Genomic DNA, 9,334 nt, shown 5'->3' on the forward strand with positions numbered 1-9,334 from the left:
CACACTGTCTTGATCAAAAGTGTGTGAAGCTTATGAGAATTGTGGTTGCCCTCCATTGATGAAGCTCTTGTTAGCACCATAAATTGGTTTTGCTTCACACTGTCTTGATCAAGAGTGTGTGAAGCTTTTAAGAATCGTGGTTACCCTCATTTGATGAAGCTCTTGTTGGCACCATAAATTGGTTTTGCTTCACACTGTCTTGATCAAGAGTGTGTGAAGCTTTTGAGAATTATGGTTGTCCTCCATTGATGAAGCTCTTGTTGGCACCATCAATTGGTTTTGCTTAACACTGTCTTGATCAAAAGTGTGTGAAGCTTTTGAGAATTGTGGTTGCCCTCCATTGATGAAGCTCTTGTTAGCACCATAAATTGGTTTTGCTTCACACTGTCTTGATCAAGAGTGTGTGAAGCTTTTGAGAATTGTGGTTGCCCTCCATTGATGAAGCTCTTGTTAGCACCATAAATTGGTTTTGCTTCACACTGTCTTGATCAAGAGTGTGTGAAGCTTTTGAGAATTATGGTTGCCCTCCATTGATGAAGCTCTTGTTGGCACCATAAATTGGTTTTGCTTCACCCTGTCTTGATCAAGAGTGTGTGAAGCTTTTGAGAATTGTGGTTGCCCTCCTTTGATGAACCTCTTGTTAGCACCATAAATTGGTTTTGCTTCACACTGTCTTGATCAAGAGTGTGTGAAGCTTTTGAGAATTGTGGTTGCCCTCTATTAATGAAGCTCTTGTTGGCACCATACATTGATTTTCCTTCACACTGTCTTGATCAAGATTGTGTGAAGCTTTTGAGAATTGTGATGCAAGCCATACCTTGTAGTAGTCGAGGGTTTGGATGAACCATATAAATTGAATTTGCTTCGAAGGTTTGAGAATTGTTGTTGCCCTCTATTGATGAAGCTTTTGTTGGCACCATAAATTGGTTTTGCTTCACACCGTCTTGATCAGTAGTGTGTGACGTTTTTGAGAATTGTGGTTGAACTCATTTGTTGAAGCTTTTGTTGGTACCATAAATTGGTTTTGCTTCACGCTGTCTTGATCAAGAGTGTGTGAAGCTTTTGAGAATTGTGGTTGCCCTCCTTTGATGAAGCTCTTGTTGGCACCATAAATTGGTTTTGCTTCACACTGTCTTGATCAAGAGTGTGTGAAGCTTTTGAGAATTATGGTTTTCCTCCATTGATGAAGCTCTTGTTGGCACCATCAATTGGTTTTGCTTCACACTGTCTTGATCAAAAGTGTGTGAAGCTTTTGAGAATTGTTGTTGCCCTCCATTGATGAAGCTCTTGTTAGCACCATAAATTGGTTTTGCTTCACACTGTCTTGATCAAGAGTGTGTGAAGCTTTTGAGAATTATGGTTGCCCTCCATTGATGAAGCTATTGTTGGCACCATAAATTGGTTTTGCTTCACACTGTCTTGATCAAGAGTGTGTGAAGCTTTTGAGAATTGTGGTTGCCCTCCTTTGATGAACCTCTTGTTAGCACCATAAATTGGTTTTGCTTCACACTGTCTTGATCAAGAGTGTGAAGCTTTTGAGAATTGTGGTTGCCCTCTATTAATGAAGCTCTTGTTGGCACCATACGTTGATTTTCCTTCACACTGTCTTGATCAAGAGTGTGTGAAGCTTTTAAGAATCGTGGTTACCCTCATTTGATGAAGCTCTTGTTAGCACCATAAATTGGTTTGGCTTCACACTGTCTTGATCAAGATTGTGTGAAGCTTTTGAGAATTGTGATGCAAGCCATACCTTGTAGTAGTCGAAGGTTTGGATGAACCATATAAATTGAATTTGCTTCGAAGGTTTGAGAATTGTTGTTGTCCTCTATTGATGAAGCTTTTGTTGGCACCATAAATTGGTTTTGCTTCACACTGTCTTGATCAGTAGTGTGTGAAGTTTTTGAGAATTGTGGTTGAACTCATTTGATGAAGCTTTTGTTGGTACCATAAATTGGTTTTGCTTCACGCTGTCTTGATCAAGAGTGTGTGAAGCTTTTGAGAATTGTGGTTGCCCTCCTTTGATGAAGCTCTTGTTGGCACCATAAATTGGTTTTGCTTCACACTGTCTTGATCAAGAGTGTGTGAAGCTTTTGAGAATTGTGGTTGCCCTCTATTAATGAAGCTCTTGTTGGCACCATACATTGATTTTCCTTCACACTGTCTTGATCAAGAGTGTGTGAAGCTTTTAAGAATCGTGGTTACCCTCATATGATGAAGCTCTTGTTAGCACCATAAATTGGTTTGGCTTCACATTGTCTTGATCAAGATTGTGTGAAGCTTTTGAGAATTGTGATGCAAGCCAAACCTTGTAGTAGTCGAAGGTTTGGATGAACCATATAAATTGAATTTGCTTCGAAGGTTTGAGAATTGTTGTTGCCCTCTATTGACGAAACTTTTGTTGGCACCATAAATTGGTTTTGCTTCACACTGTCTTGATCAGTAGTGTGTGAAGTTTTTGAGAATTGTGGTTGAACTCATTTGATGAAGCTTTTGTTGGTACCATAAATTGGTTTTGCTTCACGCTGTCTTGATCAAGAGTGTGTGAAGCTTTTGAGAATTGTGGTTGCCCTCCTTTGATGAAGCTCTTGTTGGCACCATAAATTGGTTTTGCTTCACACTGTCTTGATCAAGAGTGTGTGAAGCTTTTGAGAATTATGGTTGTACTCCATTGATGAAGCTCTTGTTGGCACCATCAATTGGTTTTGCTTCACACTGTCTTGATCAAAAGTGTGTGAAGCTTTTGAGAATTGTGGTTGCCCTCCATTGATGAATCTCTTGTTAGCACCATAAATTGGTTTTGCTTCACACTGTCTTGATCAAGAGTGTGTGAAGCTTTTGAGAATTATGGTTGCCCTCCATTGATGAAGCTGTTGTTGGCACCATAAATTGGTTTTGCTTCACACTGTCTTGATCAAGAGTGTGTAAAGCTTTTGAGAATTGTGGTTGCCCTCCTTTGATGAACCTCTTGTTAGCACCATAAATTGGTTTTGCTTCACACTGTCTTGATTAAGAGTGTGTGAAGCTTTTGAGAATTGTGGTTGCCCTCTATTAATGAAGCTCTTGTTGGCACCATACATTGATTTTCCTTCACACTGTCTTGATCAAGAGTGTGTGAAGCTTTTAAGAATCGTGGTTACCCTCAGTTGATGAAGCTCTTGTTAGCACCATAAATTGGTTTGGCTTCACACTGTCTTGATCAAGACTGTGTGAAGCTTTTGAGAATTGTGGTTGCCCTCCATTGATGAAGCTCTTGTTAGCACCATAAATTGGTTTTGCTTCACACTGTCTTGATCAAGAGTGTGTGAAGCTTTTGAGAATTATGGTTGTCCTCCATTGATGAAGCTCTTGTTGGCACCATCAATTGGTTTTGCTTCACATTGTCTTGATCAAAAGTGTGTGAAGCTTTTGAGAATTGTGGTTGCCCTCCATTGATGAAGCTCTTGTTAGCACCATAAATTTGTTTTGCTTCACACTGTCTTGATCAAGAGTGTGTGAAGCTTTTGAGAATTATGGTTGTCCTCCATTGATGAAGCTCTTGTTGGCACCATCAATTGGTTTTGCTTCACACTGTCTTGATCAAAAGTGTGTGAAGCTTATGTGAATTGTGGTTGCCCTCCTTTGATGAAGCTCTTATTGGCACCATAAATTGGTTTTGCTTCACACTGTCTTGTTCAAGAGTGTGTGAAGCTTTTGAGAATTGTGGTTGCCCTCCATTGATGAAGCTCTTGTTAGCACCATAAATTGGTTTTGCTTCACACTGTCTTGATCAAGAGTGTGTGAAGCTTTTGAGAATTATGGTTGCCCTTCATTGATGAAGCTCTTGTTGGCACCATAAATTGGTTTTGCTTCACACTGTCTTGATCAAGAGTGTGTGAAGCTTTTGAGAATTGTGGTTGCCCTCCTTTGATGAACCTCTTGTTAGCACCATAAATTGGTTTTGCTTCACACTGTCTTGATCAAGAGTGTGTGAAGCTTTTGAGAATTGTGGTTGCCCTCTATTAATGAAGCTCTTGTTGGCACCATACATTGATTTTCCTTCACACTGTCTTGATCAAGAGTGTGTGAAGCTTTTAAGAATCGTGGTTACCCTCTTTTGATGAAGCTCTTGTTAGCACCATAAATTGGTTTGGCTTCACATTGTCTTGATCAAGATTGTGTGAAGCTTTTGAGAATTGTGATGCAAGCCAAACCTTGTAGTAGTCGAAGGTTTGGATGAACCATATAAATTGAATTTGCTTCGAAGGTTTGAGAATTGTTGTTGCCCTCTATTGACGAAACTTTTGTTGGCACCATAAATTGGTTTTGCTTCACACTGTCTTGATCAGTAGTGTGTGAAGTTTTTGAGAATTGTGGTTGAACTCATTTGATGAAGCTTTTGTTGGTACCATAAATTGGTTTTGCTTCACGCTGTCTTGATCAAGAGTGTGTGAAGCTTTTGAGAATTGTGGTTGCCCTCCTTTGATGAAGCTCTTGTTGGCACCATAAATTGGTTTTGCTTCACACTGTCTTGATCAAGAGTGTGTGAAGCTTTTGAGAATTATGGTTGTACTCCATTGATGAAGCTCTTGTTGGCACCATCAATTGGTTTTGCTTCACACTGTCTTGTTCAAAAGTGTGTGAAGCTTTTGAGAATTGTGGTTGCCCTCCATTGATGAATCTCTTGTTAGCACCATAAATTGGTTTTGCTTCACACTGTCTTGATCAAGAGTGTGTGAAGCTTTTGAGAATTATGGTTGCCCTCCATTGATGAAGCTGTTGTTGGCACCATAAATTGGTTTTGCTTCACACTGTCTTGATCAAGAGTGTGTAAAGCTTTTGAGAATTGTGGTTGCCCTCCTTTGATGAACCTCTTGTTAGCACCATAAATTGGTTTTGCTTCACACTGTCTTGATTAAGAGTGTGTGAAGCTTTTGAGAATTGTGGTTGCCCTCTATTAATGAAGCTCTTGTTGGCACCATACATTGATTTTCCTTCACACTGTCTTGATCAAGAGTGTGTGAAGCTTTTAAGAATCGTGGTTACCCTCAGTTGATGAAGCTCTTGTTAGCACCATAAATTGGTTTGGCTTCACACTGTCTTGATCAAGACTGTGTGAAGCTTTTGAGAATTGTGGTTGCCCTCCATTGATGAAGCTCTTGTTAGCACCATAAATTGGTTTTGCTTCACACTGTCTTGATCAAGAGTGTGTGAAGCTTTTGAGAATTATGGTTGTCCTCCATTGATGAAGCTCTTGTTGGCACCATCAATTGGTTTTGCTTCACATTGTCTTGATCAAAAGTGTGTGAAGCTTTTGAGAATTGTGGTTGCCCTCCATTGATGAAGCTCTTGTTAGCACCATAAATTTGTTTTGCTTCACACTGTCTTGATCAAGAGTGTGTGAAGCTTTTGAGAATTATGGTTGTCCTCCATTGATGAAGCTCTTGTTGGCACCATCAATTGGTTTTGCTTCACACTGTCTTGATCAAAAGTGTGTGAAGCTTATGAGAATTGTGGTTGCCCTCCTTTGATGAAGCTCTTATTGGCACCATAAATTGGTTTTGCTTCACACTGTCTTGTTCAAGAGTGTGTGAAGCTTTTGAGAATTGTGGTTGCCCTCCATTGATGAAGCTCTTGTTAGCACCATAAATTGGTTTTGCTTCACACTGTCTTGATCAAGAGTGTGTGAAGCTTTTGAGAATTATGGTTGCCCTTCATTGATGAAGCTCTTGTTGGCACCATAAATTGGTTTTGCTTCACACTGTCTTGATCAAGAGTGTGTGAAGCTTTTGAGAATTGTGGTTGCCCTCCTTTGATGAACCTCTTGTTAGCACCATAAATTGGTTTTGCTTCACACTGTCTTGATCAAGAGTGTGTGAAGCTTTTGAGAATTGTGGTTGCCCTCTATTAATGAAGCTCTTGTTGGCACCATACATTGATTTTCCTTCACACTGTCTTGATCAAGAGTGTGTGAAGCTTTTAAGAATCGTGGTTACCCTCATTTGATGAAGCTCTTGTTAGCTCCATAAATTGGTTTGGCTTCACATTGTCTTGATCAAGATTGTGTGAAGCTTTTGAGAATTGTGATGCAAGCCATACCTTGTAGTAGTCGAGGGTTTGGATGAACCATATAAATTGAATTTGCTTCGAAGGTTTGAGAATTGTTGTTGCCCTCTATTGATGAAGCTTTTGTTGGCACCATAAATTGGTTTTGCTTCACACTGTCTTGATCAGTAGTGTGTGACGTTTTTGAGAATTGTGGTTGAACTCATTTGTTGAAGCTTTTGTTGGTACCATAAATTGGTTTTGCTTCACGCTGTCTTGATCAAGAGTGTGTGAAGCTTTTGAGAATTGTGGTTGCCCTCCTTTGATGAAGCTCTTGTTGGCACCATAAATTGGTTTTGCTTCACACTGTCTTGATCAAGAGTGTGTGAAGCTTTTGAGAATTATGGTTTTCCTCCATTGATGAAGCTCTTGTTGGCACCATCAATTGGTTTTGCTTCACACTGTCTTGATCAAAAGTGTGTGAAGCTTTTGAGAATTGTTGTTGCCCTCCATTGATGAAGCTCTTGTTAGCACCATAAATTGGTTTTGCTTCACACTGTCTTGATCAAGAGTGTGTGAAGCTTTTGAGAATTATGGTTGCCCTCCATTGATGAAGCTATTGTTGGCACCATAAATTGGTTTTGCTTCACACTGTCTTGATCAAGAGTGTGTGAAGCTTTTGAGAATTGTGGTTGCCCTCCTTTGATGAACCTCTTGTTAGCACCATAAATTGGTTTTGCTTCACACTGTCTTGATCAAGAGTGTGAAGCTTTTGAGAATTGTGGTTGCCCTCTATTAATGAAGCTCTTGTTGGCACCATACGTTGATTTTCCTTCACACTATCTTGATCATGAGTGTGTGAAGCTTTTAAGAATCGTGGTTACCCTCATTTGATGAAGCTCTTGTTAGCACCATAAATTGGTTTGGCTTCACACTGTCTTGATCAAGATTGTGTGAAGCTTTTGAGAATTGTGATGCAAGCCATACCTTGTAGTAGTCGAAGGTTTGGATGAACCATATAAATTGAATTTGCTTCGAAGGTTTGAGAATTGTTGTTGTCCTCTATTGATGAAGCTTTTGTTGGCACCATAAATTGGTTTTGCTTCACACTGTCTTGATCAGTAGTGTGTGAAGTTTTTGAGAATTGTGGTTGAACTCATTTGATGAAGCTTTTGTTGGTACCATAAATTGGTTTTGCTTCACGCTGTCTTGATCAAGAGTGTGTAAAGCTTTTGAGAATTGTGGTTGCCCTCCTTTGATGAAGCTCTTGTTGGCACCATAAATTGGTTTTACTTCACACTGTCTTGATCAAGAGTGTGTGAAGCTTTTGAGAATTATGGTTGTCCTCCATTGATGAAGCTCTTGTTGGCACCATCAATTGGTTTTGCTTCACACTGTCTTGATCAAAAGTTTGTGAAGCTTTTGAGAATTGTGGTTGCCCTCCATTGATGAAGCTCTTGTTAGCACCATAAATTGGTTTTGCTTCACACTGTCTTGATCTAGAGTGTGTGAAGCTTTTGAGAATTATGGTTGCCCTCCATTGATGAAGCTCTTGTTGGCACCATAAATTGGTTTTGCTTCACACTGTCTTGATCAAGAGTGTGAAGCTTTTGAGAATTGTGGTTGCCCTCCTTTGATGAAGCTCTTGTTAGCACCATAAATTGGTTTTGCTTCACACTGTCTTGATCAAGAGTGTGTGAAGCTTTTGAGAATTGTGGTTGCCCTCTATTGATGAAGCTCTTGTTGGCACCATACATTGATTTTCCTTCACACTGTCTTGATTAAGAGTGTGGGAAGCTTTTGAGAATTATGGTTGCCCTCCATTGATGAAGCTTTTGTTGGCACCATAAATTGATTTCGCTTCACACTGTCTTGATCAAAAGTTTGTGAAGCTTATGAGAATTGTGGTTGCCCTCCTTTGATGAAGCTCTTATTGGCACCATAAATTGGTTTTGCTTCACACTGTCTTGATCAAGAGTGTGTGAAGCTTTTGAGAATTATGGTTGCCCTCCATTGATAAAGCTCTTATTGGCACCATAAATTGGTTTTGCTTCACACTGTCTTGATCAAAAGTGTGTGAAGCTTTCTACAAGTTGTAGTGTTTGCATTGTTGTAGAGGGGAAATGTTGAAGCAGATGCAAGAGAGCTGAATAGCTTGAACTTCGCATGCCATGCGCTGAAGTTGCTGTTGGGTTGCAATAAAACTTTGTTGGTGACTATAATGGCTGGTTTGGTATTGATGTGCTTTGAAAAAAAACTGCTGTGAGAATAAGCGGCTATGCTGTGAGAATAAGTGGCTGTGAAATAAATCAACAGAGTGTTTGGTAAACTTTTTTGTAAAAGTGCTTTTGGAAAAAAAAAAACAGTCTGATAGTGGGTCTTTTCATTAAAGGAGCACTGTAGCTCCGTGTGCTTTAAAAAAAAGCCAATTTTCCAAAGCTGCAAATAGTAGCTTTAGCTTTTTCCTTTAATTTCAGCTTATTCTCACAGTAGCTTCCAAAATAAGTTTTTTTTTTCAGTTTACCAAACACCTAAAACTCTCACAGCTTTTTTTCATGGGTGTTTTTTTTTTTTAAGCACCTCACTCCCAAACCACCCCTAACTCTTATTAGGCATAAGTGCTCCCCTAGTTGAGTTGTCAAGCTTAAGGGTTTTTGATTATTTGTGAATGCTAGGAGTTCACATGTACAAGTTGTACCACTTGTCTTCTAATAGGTGGAATGAATGGTGAGTTACTTTCATCACTTGGTTGGTGGTACGAAGGTGAATTCCTTCTTCCCCTGGTTGGTGGCATGAATGGTAAGTTGCCAAATGATATTAGAGTACGGGTTGTACATTTCATCACCTGGTTAGTGGCATGAAGGAGAGTATAGGTTGTACATTTCATCACCTGGTTGGTGGCATGACGATGAGTTCCTTCTTCACCTGGTTGGTGGCATGAGTGGCAAGTTGCCAAATGATATTACAGTACGAGTTGTACATTTCATCACCTGGTTGGTGGTATGAAGGAAAGTACGGGTTGTACATTTCATCACCTGGTTAGTGGCATGAATGACAAGTTGCCAAATGATATTAGAGTACGAGTTGTACATTTCATCACCTGGTTGGTGGCATGAAGGAGAGTACGGGTTGTACATTTCATCACCTGGTTGGTGGCATGAAGATGAGTTCCTTCTTCACCTGGTTGGTGGCATGAGTGGCAAGTTGCTAAATGATAGAGTACGGGTTATACATTTCATCACCTGGTTGGTGGAATGAAGGAGAGTACGGATTGTACATTTCATCACCTGATTGGTGGCATGAAGATGAGTTC

This window comes from Malus sylvestris, chromosome 4 (assembly GCF_916048215.2).
Source record: "Malus sylvestris chromosome 4, drMalSylv7.2, whole genome shotgun sequence".
NCBI lineage: Eukaryota > Viridiplantae > Streptophyta > Magnoliopsida > Rosales > Rosaceae > Malus > Malus sylvestris.